This window comes from Choloepus didactylus, chromosome 6 (genome assembly GCF_015220235.1).
Source record: "Choloepus didactylus isolate mChoDid1 chromosome 6, mChoDid1.pri, whole genome shotgun sequence".
Taxonomy (NCBI): Eukaryota; Metazoa; Chordata; class Mammalia; order Pilosa; family Megalonychidae; genus Choloepus; species Choloepus didactylus.
In genome coordinates, this window is record NC_051312.1 from 73,796,651 (window position 1) to 73,817,303 (window position 20,653).

The 20,653-nt window shown below is 39.5% G+C and overlaps 1 protein-coding gene across 4 annotated transcripts in view; it reads left to right on the forward strand.

Moving 5' to 3' along the window:
* The first annotated feature begins 2,125 nt into the window (after positions 1–2,125).
* The window catches only part of STK33 (serine/threonine kinase 33), a 258,645-nt gene continuing 240,117 nt past the window's right edge, over positions 2,126–20,653 (forward strand). For 2 of the 4 annotated variants that reach the window (XM_037840720.1, XM_037840725.1), the window contains exon 1: positions 2,126–2,252. The gene's annotated coding sequence lies outside the window, so the exon portion shown is untranslated. Of the gene's footprint in view, positions 2,253–2,456; positions 2,595–3,704; positions 3,735–20,653 lie in introns of those variants that run through there. The other 2 variants (XM_037840723.1, XM_037840722.1) reach the window with 2 other exon arrangements.

Below are 20,653 nucleotides of genomic sequence, written 5' to 3' on the forward strand. Positions count from 1 at the left end.
CAAATTAGAATATGAAAATGGAAATTCCTGAAATGCAGTCAGGTTTCATCTTAGCCACCTGAGGGCAAAGTTATTTTCATTGGTTTGGTGTGTTGAATCAAAAATAATATAAAGGAAAAAATGATTACTCAGGGAACCAGGAGTCATGTATTCTGTCTGGATTCTTTCTCTGAACATAGGTCAAAATATTTTTCATGGATATATGTATGTATGTATATATATATATATATATATACACATATATATATGTATATATATATACAACTTGCAACTCAGGGGGTCATGAAACCATTTAATGGGTAGATGAAAAGAGATGAAAAGTATCAGAACATATAACACATGGTAAGAGTAAAGTTTTATAAAACTTGTTTCAGTTATTAAATATGTAGGTATGTGCACACTGGATGTAAAACATTTCTTGTGGTGAATTATGGTCCAAAAAGTTTGAAAAACCATGGGCTGGGCAATTAGGTGGGTTTTGGCTATAGGGGTATAATAAACATCATTCTCAAAATAATTCCTCTAGTAAACGCAGAGGTGACATGAGGTTTTTTTTTTTTTTTTTTAAACAGCATCTCTAAATATAAGCAGTTGTCATAAGGCTAAACATGATTTGGTATAGGCAGTTTTGCAAAGGTGAACAAAAAGTGGTACAAACAGAGCTTCTTATGGTCAGGCTAAACCCAGGATAAAATGTGGTGCAGTGATTTCCAACCTGGCTTTATATCAAAAACACTTGAAGACCTTTTAAAACTGGTTTCATGGGCTCTATTCAATCAGAATTTCTGAAAGGGTAACCTATGACTCTATATTTACAAACAAAACAAATCAAAACAAACAAAACTTCCCAGATGTCTCTCATATGAAGCCAGGGGTGGGAATCACTGACCCAGAGACCATACAGAGGAGAGGTCCTTTCATGCCTTTTGAACAAGTCTCCATAATGGTAATTTCTCTCAACCAGGCTTTTCATAAGCATTAGGAAGTAGACAGTTCAAAGTTATTTCTTGGTAAGGATCTGGAATATAAGGCTTCATGGCTGCTGATTAAAGGCAGTTCCATGCACTTCATAGTTCAATGAAGCAGATGGTAGAGTTTATCTCCTTTTGTGGACACTGGCACTAACAGTCATGCTTGGAAGGTTGGCCATTTCATTTTCCCGTGAGAGGGGAGCAGAGAAAATTCTTGTAGGCTATTCCTGGACCCTTGGAAGACAATAGTTTGGCACTTCTTCAGAGCAAGGTTCTGGTCAAGACCCCAAAGTTCTGCAGAACAGGACATGGTAGGGATTATTCATTCTTAAAAGTTTTCCAAATCTGAAGTTACCAGTTGCCCGCTCTGGCCACTGTGAGCTTTCTGATGAACCTGACTGGATGAGTTAGTTGTCAAATGTATCTCCACCTCTAAGCAATAAAATGAATCAATCTGCTGTACCAAGTTTTTGGCTATAAAACAACTAAATTTTAGAGGATATTTGCCTCAAACAATTAGGATAGTTGAATTTCTTCCTCATAGCTATTAGAGAACAAGACTGATGTCCACAGAAGCCATCCCTAGTTCAGGTCAATAAATACATTAGCACACAGCTGGAGCCTGTATTTCTAGCCTCTGTTGCAGGGAGCATGCATTCACATTGTCCCACAGAAGTTTGTGGCCAAAACATATTCCCAGGAATTGTCATTTGATCTGTCAGGAGCTTTTTTAGACCCTCTGTAAGGACAGACACCCACCAACCTTGTCCTTCGCCCAGCACTGATACCTGGTTCATTTTTCCATCTTTTTAGGGCAGCTTTGCACTCACTGCTCTGCAAGGCCTGCAGCCCCAGCTCCAGTTGTCTGGGCAATGAGGCCTAGGGCCCTGAGTGAGGATATTGTCCTGGACATCACCATGGCACCGTGAAATTAGTCTTATAGAATTTTTTGATTTTATGTAACATGCGGCTCTGTCCTGGAGAAAGAATTCTCAGGTCAGTCCCTAAGAGGGGATGTTGGCAACTCCCAGCTGCTCGTGGGACAGCCCCCTCCGCACCTCCTGCACGTGGGCGCTCTAGTCCTGTTGGCGCCTTCTCCCCAGCCCTGCATACGGCGGAGCTTCGCGCCAGCGGTCGCGGTTTGTCCCCGAGCGGCCCCCGTCCACCTCGTTGAGGCTGCTCCGCGGGCTGAAAAGTTTCTTCAGGTGCGAATTCCCGGCTCGGCGACAACTTGCTTGAAGTGTGTGCTCCTGTCGGAGACCAGCCGGCCCGCCAGTCAGGGTGAGTGGCCGCTGGCGTCCCTGCGCAGGGCGGGCCCCTTGGGAGCTGGGCGGGCGGCGGGGTCTACAACTGGCCCGGACCCGTTGCTATGGCAACGCCCTGGGTAAACGGGCCGCTGGGTTTCTTTCTCCCCGCCCGCTGGCGGCCGCCCGCCTGGGAGGGACCCGGCCAAAGCCCGCGGTCTCCTCCTAGTCTCTTCTGGGGCCAAGCCATTGGGACACCATTTCTCCACGTCAGGTGTTTGGGGTGGTCCCTGGCTGGTCCGATTCATCTACACCTTCTTACCTTCATTCCGTCTTGGGACGTGAACCTTTTGGAAGTTTAAAACGAACTTACTGTAGGGTAAGTGTGATTTGGCAAAATCATGCTTAGAAGTTCTAGAGTTGCATTTTCCTTTTCTTTTTTAATCTCCTAGTGCCTGGCACCTAGTAGGACCTCATCATATGGTAGCTATTTCTTACAGCACTCAATATAGTCCTTTGCACACGGTGGATGCATGTAAGAGGAACTTTTTGGCACAAGAGCCATAATGACCAGTCCTGTGTTAAGGAGGACCTTCTTTTGTTGATCACCAAACAATTGCAATATATCCCAACCAGAAAATAGGGTGGGCATGCACTGGAGGAGGTCTCTGTGAATAGAAAGAAATACCAACAGTTTTCAAGCCTAAGCTTACTCTCTTTGTTCTCTAAACCCTTTAGGCTGGTGGCTTCCAATTCCTCGTGCTATGCAAATGTATCACACATTTAAATCTCTAGCTCCTGTAAATCTATAGTGTTACTATCTCAGTGAATGTTACCACCATCTACCTAATTGTACAAGCCAGAAATCTTGGACTCATCCTTGACACTTACCTCTCTTTCTCCTATATCCAAATAACCTCAAGTTCTATTCATTTTATCTTCAAACCAAGTCTCAAATCTATCCACTTATTTCTAACTCTACCACTATCATGGTGGACCAGGCTACCATTGTTCTTGCTCATGCCTCCTAACTGGTCTCAAGATATTCACTCTGTCTTTTCAATATTCCCATCCATTTTCTGCCCTGCAGCTATCGTAATCTTTTGAAAATGGAAATTTGTTTATCCTACTCTCCTTCCCTCCCTCCCTCAAAATAAAACAAAAACAAAACCTCCCTCTGCTTAAAATGTGTCATGGCTTCACATTGCCCTTAGGATAAAGACAGCGCTCTTTAATGTGGCCTATAAATTCGGTGACCATATACTTCATCATCTAGACCAAGATACTTTTGAGAGTAAAGGGAGTGCTGTTAGTTACCCTTGGACAAAACAGTACCTGGGACTGTCCCTCAGACAAACTGGGACAAATGGTTTACTCTATCTATAAGGCTCTGTGGCATCTACCTCCTCTCCAGCCTTATATTAGGCTCCCCTGATTCTCTGTGTTCCTGTTACATAGTCCTTTGTCACCATTTTACCTCTTACCACAGGACCTTTGAACATATTCCACTTGCTACCAGGTATGTTTTTCCTTTCTCTTTTTAACCGGGTTAACTCTTGCTCGTCTTTCATATCTCAGATCAAATGTTTCCTCACACAAAACTGTCTTGGACCACTCTGTCTAGGACAAACCTTTCCCTTAATATAGGCACCAGTTACCTCTCCCTGGTAGCAGTTGTTACACTTGGAATTTTAAATTTGTTTGCATGCCTGGCACATACTTTGTAGTTAATAAATACTTGAATGTTTGAATTACAGTACAAGCATTTTCCTGTGCCATTAAACAGTCTCTGAAAATATCACATAGTGGTTAAGAGCACAGATTCCAGAGACTAGCACAGACTCCAGACTGCCTAGATTTGAATCCTAGCTCTGCCACTTACCACAGACCTACCATTCCTCATTTAAAACCCTTGGGATAGATTTTTTTTTAAAACTCAGTTTTATTGAGGTATATTCACATACCACACAGTCATTCATGGCGTACAGTTGTTCACAGTACCATTATATAGTTCTGCATTCATCACCACAATCAATTTTTGAGCATTTTTATTACCACATACAAAATAGAATAAGAATAAAAGTTAAAGTAAGAAAGAATACCCAAAACATCCCATACCCCCATTCCTTCCTATTATTAATTTACTTTTTGTCCTCATTTTTCCATTTATCTGTCCATATACTGTCTAAAGGGTATGAGAGCCACAAAGTTTTCATAATCTAATCACAAGGTCACACAGTGTAAGCTATATAGTTATACAATCATTTTTAAGAATAAAGGCTACTGGGTTGCAGTTCAGCAGTTTCAGTATTTCCTTCTGGCTATTGCAATATACTAAAAACTAAAAAGGGATATCTATATAATTCTTGAGAATAACCTCCATGATGACCTCTCAACTCTGTTTGAGATCTCTTTATTTTGTTTCATTTCTCTTCCCCCTTTTGGTCCAGGAAGCCTTTCTCAATCCTATGATACTAGGACCAAGCTAATCCCTGCGAATCATGTCCCACATTGCCAGGGATATTTACACTCCAGGGAGTCATGTCGCATATGGGGGGCAGGGCAAGGAGTTTACCTGCAGAGTTATCTTAGAGAGAGAGGTCACATCTGAGCAACAAAAAGAGGTTCTTGGAGGGTGACACATAGGCACAAATATAAGTAGGCTTAGCCTCTCCTTTGCAGTAACAGACTTCATAAGGGCAAGCTCCAAGATTGAGGGCTTGGCCTTCTAAATTGGTATCTGTGCCAGTTCGATGATTATGTCCCCCAAAATGGCATTATCTTTGATGTAATCTTGTGTGGGCAGACATATCAGTGTTGATTAGATTGTAATTCTTTGAGTGTTTCTGTGGAGATGAGCCCCACCCAGCTATGGGTGATGACTCTGATTGGATAATTTCCATGGAGGTGTTACCCCACCCATTCATGGTGGGTCTAAGTTAAATCACTGGAGCCATATAAATGAGCTGACAGACAGAAGGAACTCAGTGCAGCTAAGAGTGACATTTTGAAGATGAGCTACAGCCAAAACAGACACTTTGAAGAATGCACTGGAACTGAGGGAGGAGCTTCAGCTTACAGAGATATTTTGGAGATGGCCTTTGAAAGCAGACTTTTGCTCCAGAGAAGCTAAGAGAGGACAAACGCCCCATAAGCAACTGAGAGTGACATTTTTGAGGAACTGCAGCCTAGAGAGGAACGTCCTGGGAGAAAGCCATTTTGAAAACAGAACTTTGGAGCCGATGCCAGCCATGTGCCTTCCCAGCTAACAGAGGTTTTCCGGACACCATTGGCCATCTTCCAGTAAAGGTACCCAATTGTTGATGCATTACATTGGACACTTTATGGCCTTAAGACTGTAACTGTGTAACCAAATAACCCCCCTTTTATAAAAGCCAATCCGTTTCTGGTGTTTTGCATTCTGGCAGCATTAGCAAACTAAAACAGTATCCTTCAATGCTTGTGAGAATATCATTAATTCCCCAGGTGGGGAAATTTATTATTTCCACATTTTTCCCCAGTCCCTCAAGGGGGCTTTGCAAATACATCTTTATTCTCTGCCCAGATTACTCTTTGATGTATTGGGGCTTCACATTAACCTGTACAAACCAACCAGATTTCATTCCCTATTCAAGGTTCCATGTAATTATGTTGTTTGAATGAACTGACCATACAAATTAAATTATATAGTGTGTTACAAAAAATATAGATTTTGCACCTAATAAACATCTCTTCCTTTGGTCTCATGCAGAAGTTGAAGTTTTAAAAACACCATCAGTATCGTCCTTTACCCTTTAGTCTGACTTACCTTAGTCCTAACCAAATCTGTTTCATTCATATCTCTAACTGAAGCCTGATCTCTTTTTTCAGACTCCTTAACATTTGTTGTCTGGGGTAATGCTGACATACATAGCTGCCACACTCTAACTCTGAGTCTCAGGTATCACACAGATACCAGAGTTCCAGAGACCAACCAGGTTATACACAAAGAGCTCAGCATCTCAGAATTCAGAAATAACCATTACAATTTAGGAATAGATGTCACTGCAATAAGAGCTTACAGTCTAGGAACCTTTACAATAAGCCTTCCCCTGGTAACCTATGCTCTCAGATTCAATTCTCAGAGTTTGCACATTATAGTTAGTCCATATTAATGAAGCATTATAATGTTTTTCTTTTCGTTTCAGGTTTATTATTTCACTCAACATACTGTCCTCAATATCCATTCACCTCACAACTTCACTCCTTGTAACAGCTCAATATTCCATTATATATATACAACACATTTCGCCAGTCAGTGTACCCTTAGGCCACCTCCAACCACTGCAAACTGTAAATACTGACACCATAAACCCCACTGTGCAAATGTCCCTTTGTGTCCCTCTTTTCAGTTCTTCCAAGTATATATCCAATAAGTTGCAGAACCATATGGCAACCCCATGCTTAGCTTCCTGTGGAACCACCACACTGCCCTCCAGATGGGCTGCACCATACTACTTCCCCACCAACAGTGATTAGTTACATCCCTTTCTCCACATTTTCTCCAGCACTTGTATCCCTCTGTTTATTTTTTTAGATGGTTTTATTCTCTCAGCATACATTCCATCCTAAGTAAACAATTGATGGTTCCCTGTATAGTTACCTAGTTATGCATTCACCACCACTATCTATATAAGGACATTTCCATTTCTTCCACAAAGAAAGAGGAAGAGATGAAAAAAGTAAAAAGAAAAAAGAAAAAGAAGAAAATTATGACTAAAAAGCAGTAAAAGAAAAAATAAAATTAAAATGAAATACAATAAAAAAGTCAGACAACACCACCACTGACAAGAATCCCATACCCCTCCCTTATACCCCCCTCTTACAGAAATTTAGCATTGGTATATTGCCTTTGTGACAAATGGAAGCATATTACAATGTTACTGTTAACTGTAGACTCTAGTTTGCATTGATTGTATTTTTTACCCAATACTACCCCATTTTTAACACCTTGAAAAGTTGACATTCATTTGTTCTCCCTCATGTAAAAACATATTTGTACATTTAATCACAATCATTGACCACTCTAGGTTTCTCTAAGTTATATAGTTCCAGTCTTTATCTTCTGTCTTTCCTCCTGGTGTCCTACATGCCCCTAACCTTTCTTTTTCAACCCATTTTTTTTTTTTTAAGATGGTTTTGTTCACCCACCTTGCATTCCATCCTATGTGAACAATCAATCAGTGGTTCCCTTATATAATCATGGACATCTCCATTTCTTCCACTAAGGCAGGAGGAAGAGTCAAAGAAGGTAGAGAGAAAAAAGAAAAAAAGAAAGAAAAAAAATGACATCTAAAAAGCAACAAAAGGAAAGATAGAATTAAGCTAAGTACAGTAAAAGTGTCAGAAAACATCACCAATGCCAAGAGTCCCATACCCCTCCATTATATCCCCCTCTTATAGGCATTTAGCTTTGGTATATTGTCTTTGTTATATTAAAGGAAGCATAATACAATGTTTCTGTTAACTATAGTCTTTAGTTTGCATTGATTGTATTTTTTCCCTAATATCGCCCCATTTTTAACACCTTGCAATGTTGACATTCGTTTTCCCTCATGAAAACATTTGTACATTTTATCACAATTGTTGAGCACTCTAGGTTTCACTGAGTTATGCAGTCCCAGTCTTTATCTTCCCTCTTTCCTTCTGGTGTCCCACATGCTCTTAACCTTCCTCTTTCAACCATACTCACAGTCATCTTTGTTCAGTTTACTTACATTGCTGTGCTACCATCACTCAAAATAGTGTTCCAAGCCTCTCTTTCCTTTCTTTTCCTGTCTGTCTGTAGTGTTCCCTTTAGTATTTCCTGTAGAGCAGGTATCTTGTTCACAAACTCTGTCATTGTCTGTTTGTCAGATAATGTTTTAAACTTTCCCTCATATTTGAAGGACAGTTTTGCTGGATATAAGATTCTTGGTTGGTGGTTTTTCTCTTTTGTTATCTTAAATATATCACGCCACTTCCTTCTTGCCTCCATGGTTTCTACTGAGAAATCTGCATATAGTCTTATCAAACTTCCTTTGTATAGGATGGATCGCTTTTCTCTTTCTGCTTTCAGGATTCTCTTTCTGTCTTTGACATTTGATAATCTAATTATTAAGTGTCTTGGTGTAGGTCTATTCAGATCTATTTTGTTTAGGGTATGCTGCGCTTCCTGGGTCTGTAATTTTATGTCTTTCATAGGAGATGAGAAAGTTTCATTGATTATTTCCTCTGTTATTGCTTCTGCCCCTTTTCTTTTCTCCTTCTGGGACACCCATGGCACTTACATTCATGCACTTCATGTTGTCATTCAATTCCCTGAGATGCTGCTCATATTTTTCCATTCTTTTCCTATCTGTTCTTTTGTGTGTAGGATTTCAGATGTCGTATGCTCCAGTTCATGATCTTTTCTTCAGCCTCTTAAAATCTGCTTTGTGTGTCTCCATTGTGTTTTTCATCTCTTATATTGTGCCTTTTATTCCCATAAGTTCTATCAATTCTTTTTTCAAACTTTTGAGTTCTTCCTATGTTCGCCCAATATCTTCTTTATATCCTTCATCTCTTCTGACATATCTTCCCTCAACTTATTGATTTGATTTTTGGATTGATTTAGGAGATTTGTTAGATTTGTAATTAGTTGTTTCGATTCCTGTATCTCAGTTGAAGTGTAAGTTAGTTCCTTTGACTGGACCATATCTTCATTTTTCCTAGTGTGATTTGTAATATTTTGTTGTCTAGGCATCTGGTTTCCTTGATTACCCCAATCAGATTTTCCCAGGCCAGACTGGCCCAGTTCTCAGGAGGAAGTGTATTCAATATCAGGTTTCCCTGAGGGTGAGACCCAGAAGATTTTCAGACTTTCCTGTGAGGCCTCTAGACTCTGTGCTTTTCCTGTCCTGCCCAGCAAGTGGCACTTGTCAGCCTACAGCTCCCCACTGGTGTGAAGAAGTGTAGTACCTTTAATTTTCAGTGGGCCCTGCCCTGGCCAGGGGCCAAGGGTGTTAGAAGCCAAGCTTAAGTTGTTTCTGTGTACTCTCCCCCACCCCAGGCCCTGGGCTCTGAATTCTCTGAGAGAGGGAAGCCACTTGAGCTGGATCCCGCCCCCCTTTTCTTAGGGAAGATACACCCTTTGGGGAGTTATCCTCTACACTTGAATTCTTCCTTTGTCTCTGACTCTGTTAACTCTCCCTTTGCCTTGGTCAGCCCTGACAATTGAAAATGCCTGAGGCTTTCTCTAGTGAGCTATTAGAATGAAAGAGAGAAAAAAAAAAAAAGAAAAAAAAAAGGGAAAAGAGAGAAAGCCCCTTTTCAGAGCCAGTCTCCAGCCCCCCAGTTTCGCCTGTCGACAGGTGTTGGTACCCAGTTTTCTGTGCCCCTTTTCTTGGGACGCAGCCATTTTCCAGTATTCTGAGATCATCTGTCTCCAAAAGCCTCTGTTTTTATTTGTTTATGTATCTTTTTTCCATTAGCCCTGCCTCCTCTCTACTGGGAGGAAACTCAGGTTCCTTTCCTGCTTGCTCTGGGTTTATCTGTGATTGTAGCTTGTATTCAATAGTCCACATTTGTTAATTAAAACCGCAGTTAGAGCTTGATTGAGTTACTTTCCCTTGCTCAAGGTAATCTGCTTCTTTTTTCCAGAGCGAAGTGTTTTAGTTCAGCCTGCCATGCCAGTGGAGGAGGGGCACCAGCTCTGCAGTTTGGGGACTTTTATTTACAGTTTTGTGCTGTGATCTCAGCATTCCACCCATTCCAGGCTGGTGTACGATGTGTGACCAGCTATGGATGTTCCCCAACAGTTATTCCAGACTATTTACTAGTTCTTCCTGGCTATTTACTAGTTGCTCAGAGGACTGTTCAGGTTTGCTAATGCTGCCATTAAGCAAAATACCAGAAATGGATTGGCTTTTATAAAGGGGGTTTTTGGTTACAAATTTACAGTCTGAAGGCCATGAAAGTGTCCAAATTAAGGCTTCAACACAAGTATATCTTCACCGAAGGAAGGACATTGGCATCTGATAAACCTCTAATAGCTGGGAAGGCACATGTAGCTGGCATCTCCTGATCCTGGGTTGTGTTCCAGCTCCTCTCTCAGCTCCTGCCCATTCTTCAAAATATTGCTCTTGGGGCATTTTTCCTCTCTTAGCTTCTCCGGAGCAAGGTGTCAGCAAAGTTTGCTTTCAAAGGCTGTCTCCAAAATGTCCTTCTAAGCTGCAGCAGTGAGCTCCTTCTGTGTGTAAGCTCTTTTATTGGACTCCAGTGATTAAATCAAGAGCCACGCTGAATGGATGGGGCCACACCTCCATGGAAATAATTCAGTCAGAGTTATCACCTACAGTTGGGTGGGTCACATCTCCGTGGAAACAACTTAATCCAAAGATTCCAACCTAATCAACACTAGTACATGTCTGCCCCCGCAAGATTGCATTGAAGAACATGGCGTTTTGGGGGACATAATACATTCAAACCAGCACAAGGACTAACTAAATTCCACACCTCTCTATACCACCATCTTGCCCTGCCTCTCTAGATGTTTTTTAAATTCAGAATTTTTCTGATTATAGAAAGATAACATGGCACACATACTGTATGACTTGTAGTGGGGGTGGAGGCAGCACCCTATAATCAAACACATTACTTTTTCTTCAGTGAAATGAATGTGTATATATTCACTCTGAGTGGGCTAAATAAAGTCTATACATAGTTTCACATCAGTTCAAGTCGAGTTCTGCCAGCAAGTGGGTTTGTTACAAATATATGAAAACACTTGTTTTACAGAACTTCTGGATTTTAGAATTTCACATGGGGGTGTGTGACCCTGTCCCAGTGTAACTTTTTTGTGCCTCGCATTCCTCAACTGGAAAATGAGGGTGTTGCTGCCTACCTCACAGGTTCTGTGGGATGTTGTGAGGAGTAAATGAGTTAATACATGTTAATTGCTGATAACAGTGAATGAACCTGAGTATTATATTTTTGTTTGCTCCATAATAATCCATACTATGAATGAACCATAATTTATTTGCAATTCACTTATGGTTGGATACTTATATTTTAAGTACAAAAACACAGAGATGAACATCTTTATATTTAAATCTTGTGACTATGTTTTTTATTACTGTCATAGGATCAAGTCCTAAAAAATGAAATTACAGTTTTAAAGGACAGGAACATTGTGAATGTTCTCCAAACATATCAAAACATTTTGCCATATTGCCCTTCAGAAAGATTACACCAATTTACAATCCCACCAGTAGTCTTTTAATACCTATATCAGCATTATTATTTTTAAAAGCTCTTTGCTAACTTCACAGATAAAATGATACCTCATTATTTTAACTCATGGCTTTCATTATCAATGTATTCAAGCATTTAAAAAATCTAGTTTTTAGCTTTAAATCTTTCTTTCCTGTGAACTGTCTACAGGTTTTTCTGTTGAAGTCGCTGTGTTTTTCTTATCAACAGTTTAATTAATTGTTTTATTTCTGCCTCCCCCAGCCCAGGCAGGAATCTGTATGCTGGACCTTGGCTGGAATCAGTTAGATAAGGTGTCCCTGGAGCTTGGGGCAAGTTATTACTTGCCCACAGGCTGCAAAAAGGGTAGACAGCAGAAAGAGTAGAAAGCAGAGGCCAGGTCTTGCAGAAAATCTGAAACCAAAGGCAAGCTGACTGCCTGTTTAACTGAATCTTCAGTCTAAATGGTCTTGGAAGATGGAGGGCATCCAGGTAGGGCACAGAACCAAGGCAGACCATAAGAGGCAGAGTGATCCTCAGAGCTGGGAGAGAGCTGCTGCAAGTACCTTTTTTTTGTTGTTGAATATTGAGCTTATAATGTCTTCTGCCAGGAGAGGGGAATAGTAGAGTATCTGTCTTGTCCAGATACAGATTTGTGTGAACTCTTGATATAGTTAGGATACTAACTCTTCACTTGTCATATGGGGCCATTTCCCCCACAATTTGTTTACTTTTCAGTTAATTTATGATGGTTTTTTATTTGTAGAAATTAAAAGTTTTATTTTGTTCATCTGTTAGTTTTCTCTTTTATGATTCATTGCTTTTATTCTTAGAAAGCCCTTTCCATGCAGAGACCAGATAACTATCTACATTTTCTTTTAAAATATTATTTTGTGGTATCAGCAAATCAAGGAAGAGGTCAAGAAAGTAAATAAAAGAGAGTTGAATAGTGTGATTTCTAAAAAAAAAACCTGAAAGAGGATGATACAAAGGGTGATACTCATGTCATCTTTATGTCTTCTTAAAGATAGAGAAAGAAAAGAGCTTTTACTGCAGTAAGGGAGATTGAGGAAGACTTTTTCTGAGCATGCCTGTCATACATTGTGAAGTTGTAGAATCTTATGCTTAAGGGATTTTTAGAAGTGCCCTTCCTAGGCAGAAGATGTGAAGAGCAGAAGATGTGTGATCTTTTGAGATCTTTTATTGTCCATCTGATGATCCTGTTAGTATTTCAAGTATGCAGAGTCATTAGATGCCAAGAAGTCATTTCCCTGTTTTTTTTTTAATCTTCATTTTATTGAGATATATTCACATACCACGCAGTCATACAAAACAAATCGTACATTCGATTGTTCACAGTACCATTACATAGTTGTACATTCATCACCTAAATCAATCCCTGACACCTTCATTAGCACACACACAAAAATAACAAGAATAATAATTAAAGTGAAAAAGAGCAATTGAAGTAAAAAAGAACACTGGGTACCTTTTTCTGTTTGTTTGTTTCCTTCCCCTATTTTTCTACTCATCCATCCATAAACTAGACAAAGTGGAGTGTGGTCCTTATGGCTTTCCCAATCCCATTGTCACCCCTCATAAGCTACATTTTTATACAATTGTCTTCAAGATTCATAGGTTCTGGGTTGTAGTTTGATAGTTTCAGGTATGGACCACCAGCTACCCCAATTCTTTAGAACCTAAAAAGGGTTGTCTAAATTGTGCGTAAGAGTGCCGACCAGAGTGACCTCTCGGCTCCTTTTGGAATCTCTCTGCCACTGAAGCTTATTTCATTTCCTTTCACATCCCCCTTTTGGTCAAGAAGATGTTCTCCGTCCCACGATGCCAGGTCTACATTCCTCCCTGGGACTCATATTCCATGTTGCCAGGGAGATTCACTCCCCTGGGTGTCTGATCCCACGTAGAGGGGAGGACAGTGATTTCACCTTTCAAGTTGGCTTAGGTAGAGAGAGAGGGCCACATCTGAGCAACAAAGAGGCATTCAGGAGGAGGCTCTTAGGCACAATTATAGGGAGGCCTAGCCTCTCCTTTGCAGCAACCGTCTTCCCAAGGGTAAAACCTATGGTAGAGGGCTCAACCCATCAAACCACCAGTTCCCTATGTCTGTGGTCATGTTAGCAACCATGGAGGTGGGGTAGGCCAATACCCCTGCATTCTCCACAGGCTCCTGAAGGGGGCTCTACGTATTTTTTCCCTTGTTTTTTTTTTTTGTTTTTTTTTTTTAAATCAACTGTATGAAAAAAAAATTAAAACAAGCAAACAAACAAACAAAAAACATGCAATAAAAGAACATTTCAAAGAGACCATAACAAGGGAGTAAGAAAAAGACAACTAACCTAAGATAACTGCTTTACTTCCAACACGTTCCTACTTTACCCCAAGAAAGTTACCTAATATAGCAACATTTCTGTGAACTCGTTCCTACTATATCCATCAGAAATTAACAGACCATAGTCATTCCTGGGATTATTGTTCCCCCTTCCTTAATCGCTCTCTATTGCTAGTTCCCCTACATTCTACATTATAAACCATTTGTTTTACATTTTTCAAAGTTCACATTAGTGGTAGCATATAATATTTCTCTTTTTGTGCCTGGCTTATTTCGCTCAGCATTATGTCTTCAAGGTTCATCCATGTTGTCATATGTTTCACAAGATCGTTCCTTCTTACTGCCGTGTAGTATTCCATCGTGTGTATATACCACATTTTATTTATCCACTCATCTGTTGAAGGACATTTGGGTTGTTTCCATCTCTTGGCAATTGTGAATAATGCTGCTGTGAACATTGGCATGCAGATATCTGTTTGTGTCACTGCTTTCCAATCTTCCAGGTATATACCGAGAAGTGCAATCGCTGGATCGAACGGTAACTCTTTATCTAGTTTTCTAAGGAACTGCCAGACTGACTTCCAGAGTGGCTGAACCATTATACAGTCCCACCAACAATGAATAAGAGTTCCAATTTCTCCACATGCCCTCCAGCATTTGTAGTTTCCTGTTTGTTTAATGGCAGCCATTCTAATCGGTGTTAGATGATATCTCATTGTGGTCTTAATTTGCATCTCTCTAATAGCTAGTGAAGCTGAACATTTTTTCATGTGTTTCTTGGCTATTTGTATTTCCTCTTCAGAGAACTGTCTTTTCATATCTTTTGCCCATTTTATAATTGGGCTGTCCGTACTATTGTCATTGAGTTGTAGGATTTCTTTATATAAGCAAGATATCAGTCTTTTGTCAGATACATGGTTTCCAAAACTTTTTTCCCATTGAGTTGGCTGCCTCTTTACCTTTTTGAGGAATTCCTTTGAGGTGCAGAAACTTCTTAGCTTGAGGAGTTCCCATTTATCTGTTTTTTCTTTTGTTGCTTGTGCTTTGGGTGTAAAGTCTGGGAAGTGGCTGCCTAATACAAGGTCTTGAAGATGTTTTTCCACATTATCTTCTAGGAGTTTTATGGTACTTTCTTTTAAATTAAGATCTTTCATCCATTTTGAGTTAATTTTTGTGTAGGGTGTGAGGTAGGGGTCCTCTTTCATTCTTTTGGATATGGATATCCAACTCTCCCAGCCCCATTTGTTGAAAAGAGCATTATGACTCAGTTCAGTGACTTTGGGGGCCTTATCAAAGATCAGTCGGCCATAGATCTGAGGGTCTATCTCCGAATTCTCAATTTGATTCCATTGATCTATATGTCTATCTTTGTGCCAGTACCATGCTGTTTTGACAACTGTGGCTTTATAATAAGCTTCCAAGTCAGGGAGTGTAAGTCCTCCCACTTCGTTTTTCTTTTTTAGAGTGTCTTTAGCAATTCGAGGCATCTTCCCTTTCCAAATAAATTTGATAACTAGCTTTTCCAAGTCTGCAAAGTAGGTTGTTGGAATTTTGATTGGGATTGCATTGAATCTGTAGATGAGTTTGGGTAGAATTGACATCTTAATGACATTTAGCCTTCCTATCCATCAACATAGAATATTTTTCCATCTTTTAAGGTCCCCTTCTATTTCTTTTAGTAGAGTTATGTAGTTTTCTTTGTATAGGTCTTTTACATCTTTGGTTAAGTTTATTCCTAGGTACTTGATTTTTTTAGTTGCTATTGAAAATGGTATCTTTTTCTTGAGTGTCTCTTCAGTTTGTTCATTTCTAGCATATAGAAACATTACTGACTTATGTGCATTAATCTTGTATCCCGCTACTTTGCTAAATTTGTTTATAAGCTCTAGTAGCTGTATCGTCGATTTCTCAGGGTTTTCCAGATATAAGATCATATCATCTGCAAACAATGACAGTTTTACTTTTTCTTTTCCAATTTGGATGCCTTTTGTTTCTTTGTCTTGCCTGATTGCCCTGGCTAGCCCTTCCAGCACAATGTTGAATAACAGTGGTGACAGCAGGCATCCTTGTCTTGTTCCTGATCTTAGAGGGTAGGCTTTCAGTCTCTCACCATTGAGTACTATTGTGGCTGTGGGTTCTTCATATACGGTCTTTATCATATTGAGGAAGTTTCCTTCAATTCCTACCTTTCGAAGTGTTTTTATCAAAAAGGGATGTTGGATTTTGTCAAATGCTTTTTCAGCATCTATTGAGATGATCATTTGATTTTTCCCTTTCGAATTGTTAATGTGTTGTAATACATTGATTGATTTTCTTTTTTTTTTTTTTTTTTTTTTTTTTTAAATCATCATTTTATTGAGATATATTCACATACCACGCAGTCATACAAAACAAATTGTACTTTCGATTGTTTACAGTACCATTACATAGTTGTACATTCATCACCTAAATCAATCCCTGACACCTTCATTAGCACACACACAAAAATAACAAGAATAATAATTAGAGTGAAAAAGAGCAATTGAAGTAAAAAAGAACACTGGGTACCTTTGTCTGTTTGTTTCCTTCCCCTACTTTTCTACACATCCATCCATAAACTAGACAAAGTGGTGTTTGGTCCTTATGGCTTTCCCAATCCCATTGTCACCCCTCATAAGCTACATTTTTATACAACTGTCTTCGAGATTCATGGGTTCTGGGTTGTAGTTTGATAGTTTCAGGTATCCACCACCAGCTACCCCAATTCTTTAGAACCTAAAAAGGGGTGTCTAAAGTGTGCATAAGAGTGCCCACCAGAGTGACCTCTCGGCTCCTTTTGGAATCTCTCTGCCACTGAAGCTTATTTCATTTCCTTTCACATCCCCCTTTTGGTCAAGAAGATGTTCTCCGTCCCACGGTGCCAGGTCTACATTCCTCCCTGGGAGTCATATTCCACGTTGCCAGGGAGATTCACTTCCCTGGGTGTCTGATCCCACGTAGGGGGGAGGGCAGTGATTTCACCTTTCAAGTTGGCTTAGCCAGAGAGAGAGGGCCACATCTGAGCAACAAAGAGGCATTCAGGAGGAGACTCTTAGGCACAAATACAGGGAGGCCTAGCCTCTCCTTTGCAGCAACCGTCTTCCCAAGGGTAAAACTTATGGTAGAGGGCTCAACCCATCAAACCACCAGTCCCCTATGTCTGTGGTCATGTTAGCAACCATGGAGGTGGGGTAGGCGAATACCCCTGCATTCTCCACAGGCTCCTCAAGGGGGCACTACATCTTTTTTTTTTTTTTTTTTAACTTTCCCTTCTTTTTTCAAATCACCTGTATGAAAAAAAAAGTTAAAAAGAAAACAAACATACAATAAAAGAGCATTTCAAAGAGACCATAGCAAGGGAGTAAGAAAAAGACAACTAACCTAAGATAACTGCTTAACTTCCAACATGTTCCTACTTTACCCCAAGAAAGTTACATAATATAGCAACATTTCAGTGAACTTGTTCCTACTACAACCATCAGAAATTAACAGACCATAGTCATTTCTGGGCATCCCCAGAACGTTAAATAGCTTATCTGTTCTTCCTGGATTATTGTTCCCCCTTCCTTAATTGCTCTCTACTGCTAGTTCCCCTACATTCTACATTATAAACCATTTGTTTTACATTTTTCAAAGTTCACATTAGTGGTAGCATATAATATTTCTCTTTTTGTGCCTGGCTTATTTCGCTCAGCATTATGTCTTCAAGGTTCATCCATGTTGTCATATGTTTCACCAGATCGTTCCTTCTTACTGCCGCGTAGTATTCCATCGTGTGTATATACCACATTTTATTTATCCACTCATCTGTTGAAGGACATTTGGGTTGTTTCCATCTCTTGGCAATTGTGAATAATGCTGCTATGAACATTGGCGTGCAGATATCTGTTCGTGTCACTGCTTTCCGATCTTCCGGGTATATACCGAGGAGTGCAATCGCTGGATCGAATGGTAGCTCTATATCTAGTTTTCTAAGGAACTGCCAGACTGACTTCCAGAGTGGCTGAACCATTATACAGTCCCACCAACAATGAATAAGAGTTCCAATTTCTCCACATCCCCTCCAGCATTTGTAGTTTACTGTTTGTTTAATGGCAGCCATTCTAACCGGTGTTAGATGGTATCTCATTGTGGTCTTAATTTGCATCTCTCTAATAGCTAGTGAAGCTGAACATTTTTTCATGTGTTTCTTGGCCATTTGTATTTCCTCTTCAGAGAACTGTCTTTTCATATCTTTTGCCCATTTTATAATTGGGCTGTCTGTACTATTGTCATTGAGTTGTAGGATTTCTTTGTATATGCAAGATATCAGTCTTTTGTCAGATACATGGTTTCCAAAAATTTTTTCCCATTGAGTTGGCTGCCTCTTTACCTTTTTGAGAAATTCCTTTGAGGTGCAGAAACTTCTAAGCTTGAGGAGTTCCCATTTATCTATTTTCTCTTTTGTTGCTTGTGCTTTGGGTGTAAAGTCTAGGAAGTGGCCTCCTAATACAAGGTCTTGAAGATGTTTTCCTACATTATCTTCTAGGAGTTTTATGGTACTTTTTTTTATATTGAGATCTTTGGTCCATTTTGAGTTAATTTTTGTGTAGGGGGTGAGGTAGGGGTCCTCTTTCATTCTTTTGGATATGGATATCCAACTCTCCCAGCCCCATTTGTTGAAAAGACCATTATGGCTCAGTTCGGTGACTTTGGGGGCCTTATCAAAGATCAGTCGGCCATAGATCTGAGGGTCTATCTCTGAATTCTCAATTCGATTCCATTGATCTATATGTCTATCTTTGTGCCAGTACCATGCTGTCTTGGCAACTGTGGCTTTATAATAAGCTTCAAAGTCAGGGAGTGTAAGTCCTCCCACTTCGTTTTTCTTTTTTAGAGTGTCTTTAGCAATTCGAGGCATCTTCCCTTTCCAAATAAATTCGATAACTAGCTTTTCCAAGTCTGCAAAGTAGGTTGTTGGAATTTTGATTGGGATTGCATTGAATCTGTAGATGAGTTTGGGTAGAATTGACATCTTAATGACATTTAGCCTTCCTATCCATGAACATGGAATATTTTTCCATCTTTTAAGGTCCCCTTCTATTTCTTTTAGTAGAGTTATGTAGTTTTCTTTGTATAGGTCTTTTACATCTTTGGTTAAGTTGATTCCTAGGTACTTGATTTTTTTAGTTGCTATTGAAAATGGTATCTTTTTCTTGAGTGTCTCTTCAGTTTGTTCATTTCTAGCATATAGAAACATTACTGACTTATGTGCATTAATCTTGTATCCCGCTACTTTGCTAAATTTGTTTATAAGCTCTAGTAGCTGTATCGTCGATTTCTCAGGGTTTTCCAGATATAAGATCATATCATCTGCAAACAATGACAGTTTTACTTTTTCTTTTCCAATTTGGATGCCTTTTGTTTCTTTGTCTTGCCTGATTGCCCTGGCTAGCCCTTCCAGCACAATGTTGAATAACAGTGGTGACAGCAGGCATCCTTGTCTTGTTCCTGATCTTAGAGGGTAGGCTTTCAGTCTCTCACCATTGAGTACTATTGTGGCTGTGGGTTCTTCATATACGGTCTTTATCATATTGAGGAAGTTTCCTTCAATTCCTACCTTTCGAAGTGTTTTTATCAAAAAGGGATGTTGGATTTTGTCAAATGCTTTTTCAGCATCTATTGAGATGATCATTTGATTTTTCCCTTTCGAATTGTTAATGTGTTGTAATACATTGATTGATTTTCTTATGTTGAACCATCCTTGCATGCCTGGAATGAACCCCACTTGGTCATGGTGTATGATTTTTTTAATGTGTCTTTGGATTCGATTTGCAGGTATTTTGTTGAAGATTTTTGCATCTATATTCATTAGGGATATTGGCCGGTAGTTTTCCTTCTTTGTAGCATCTTTGCCTGGGTTTGATATTAGATTGATATTAGCTTCATAAAATGAGTTAGGTAGTATTCCATTTTCTTCAATGTTTTGAAAGAGTTTGAGTAAGATTGGTGTCAGTTCTTTCTGGAAAGTTTGGTAGAATTCCCCTGTGAAGCCATCTGGCCCTGGGCATTTATTTGTGGGAAGATTTTTGATGACTGATTGGATCTCTTTGCTTGTGATGGGTTGATTGAGGTCTTCTGTTTCTTCTCTGGTCAGTCTAGGTTGTTCATATGTTTCCAGGAAATTGTCCATTTCCTCTACATTATCCAGTTTGTTGCCATACAGTTGTTCATAGTATCCTCTTATAATTTTTTAAATTTCTTCAGGATCTGCAGTTATGTCACCTTTTTCATTCATTATTTTGTTTATATGGGTCTTCTCTCTTTTTGATTTTGTCAGTCTAGCTAGGGACTTGTCAATTTTGTTGATCTTCTCAAAGAACCAACTTTTGGTGATATTTATCCTCTCTATTGTTTTTTTGTTCTCTATGTCATTTATTTCTGCTTTAATCCTTGTTATTTCTTTTCTTCTACTTGGTTTAGGATTGGTTTGCTGTTCATTTTCTAGCTTCTTCAGTTGATCCATTGGTTATTTGATTTTGGCTCTTTCTTCCTTTTTAATATATGCATTTAGTGCTATAAATTTCCCCCTCAGTACTGCTTTTGCTGCATCCCGTAGGTTTTGGTATGTTGTGTTCTCATTTTCATTCGTCTCTATATATTTAGCAATTTCTCTTGCTATTTCTTCTTTAACCCACTGATTGTTTAGGAGTGTGTTGTTTAACCTCCAGGTATTTTGTGAATTTTCTAAGTCTCTGATGGTTATTGACTTCTAATTGTATTCCATTGTGGTCAGAGAATGTGCTTTGAATAATTTCATTCTTTTTAAATTTATTGAGGCT